The sequence below is a fragment of the Charadrius vociferus genome, unplaced genomic scaffold (genome assembly GCF_000708025.1).
Source record: "Charadrius vociferus isolate BGI_N301 unplaced genomic scaffold, ASM70802v2 scaffold564, whole genome shotgun sequence".
NCBI lineage: Eukaryota > Metazoa > Chordata > Aves > Charadriiformes > Charadriidae > Charadrius > Charadrius vociferus.
In genome coordinates, this window is record NW_009647940.1 from 217,064 (window position 1) to 219,154 (window position 2,091).

Genomic DNA, 2,091 nt, shown 5'->3' on the forward strand with positions numbered 1-2,091 from the left:
TGGGGGGCGGGGCGAGCCTTAAAGGGGACGGCCCGCGCCGCGCGCCCTAAAGGGGAGGGCGCGCCGGGAGCAGGTCGGCCGACGGGGAACGGGGCTGGGGGGGAAAGAGGCGTGCAGTGGTGGGCGTGCGGGGTGTGTGACCACCCCAAATCCCGGGTAGGCCACCCCGAACCTGGACTGAGCACCCCAGATCCTGGGCAGGGCACCCCGAATCCCAGGCAGGGCACCCTGCACCTGGACTGACCACCCCAAACCCCGGGTAGGCCACCCCGAATCTGGACTGAGCACCTTGGGCAGGGCACCCTGAACGTGGGCTGAGCACCCCAGATCCTGGGCAGGGCACCCCAAACCCCGTGAAGGGCACCCTGAGCCCCGGGCTGACCACCCCAAAGCCAGGGTAGAGCATCCCGAACCTGGACTGAGCACGTCAAACCCCGGGCAGGGCACCCCAGACCCAGGCTGAGCACCTCAAACCCTGGGCAGGGCACTCCGTGCCTCAGGCTGGGTACCCTGAACCTGGGCTGAGCACCCCAAAACCCTGGGAAGGGCACCCTGAGCCCCAGGCTGAGCCCCCCCAAACATCAGGCAGGGCACCCTGAACCTGGACTGAGCACCCCAAACCGGGACTGAGCACTCCAAAGCCTGGGAAGGGCACCCTGAACTTGGATTGAGCACCCCAAAACCCAGACGGGGAACCCTGAACCCTGGACTGTGCACCTGAAACCCGAGGCAGGGCACCCTGAATCTGGACTGAGCACCCCGGGCAAGGCACCCCAAGCCCCAGGCTGGGTACCCCAAACCCTGGGCAGAGCATCCCAAGCCCTGCCCTGAGCACTCCATATCCTTGGCAGGGCACCCTGAGCCCTGGACTGAAGCACCCTGAACCCCAGGCAGAGCATCCTGAACCTGGACTGAGCACCCCAAACCCCGGGAAGGGCAACCTGAGCCCCAGGCTGAGCCCCCCAAATGCCAGGCAGGGCACTCAGAACCTGGATTGGGCACCCCAAACCCAACAGGGCACCCCAAGCCCTGCCCTGCGCCGCCCTCATCCCAGTGCCAGCCCCACCGCAGGCCAGCAGCTGCCCTTTGCTGACCAGTTTCTCCCAGTTCCTAACTGGGAGCAGGACACAAGACAAGCCAGGGGTGGCCACAATGCTGTGCTGGGAACACGCGGGGATGTGCCGGGAAAGGCCGAGGTCCCACAGGCGCTGAAACCCCTGACAGCTACGATCTCCAGAGCCAGCTCCCCTTTCATGCTGGGGGGGGTTCGCCCTCACCCCTGGACCATCAGCAGTGCAAACCCCAGTAGCTGCAGCCCCCGCTGGTGCAGCCGCAGCCCCTCATGGGCGCGGGGAGAGGGTTGGCAGGAGGTTGGAGCGAGGTTTATTGCGGGATCCGGCGACACCGGAGCGATACACGGCAGCTACACGGTGTTGGAACAATAAATTAAGCCATGCAGAAGCGCCGGGGTCTCATCCTGCCACGTCGCCTGCTGCCCAATGGGGGAGGTTTGGCAGCTGTTAGGCGATAAAATAGCTTTACACTTTATTAAATATATTAAATCTTAATAATTAAATAATTATGGAGCAAAGCTGGTTCTGCTGAACATCCTGGTCCCATCTGAACAGCCCCAGACATGGGGTGGTTTTGGAGGTGGTGGTGAGTGGTGAGGGCCAGAGCTGGCTGCAGGGTGCACGGAAATGCCCTGGAATACACCAAAATATTGGCAAAACCCAAAAAGGACTTGGAAAGGGGGACTGTCGGAAAAGGATCAGGACACTGCGGCCACTGTCTTGGTGGGTCCCTGTGGCGTGGGGGGTGCTTGGGCCCTTCTTGGTGCCGGCAGCTTCTTGTCCTGGGGAGCCTCAAGACGTGCTGGGGTGCGGATCCAGCCCAGGCAGGGGGATGCTGCCCCTGGACCATCCTTTCCCAGCAAAATCCAGACCTCCTCCGGCTAGAGGCGCGCCGGGCACCGCAGGCCTGCCAGGGAATTCCTGCCGCTGCCGCCGAGCCTGCGGCATCCTGGCTGCCAACGTGCCGGGCAGGCAGGTTTGGGCAGCACCTGCTGCCTGTGTGCCGCCAGCGATGGGG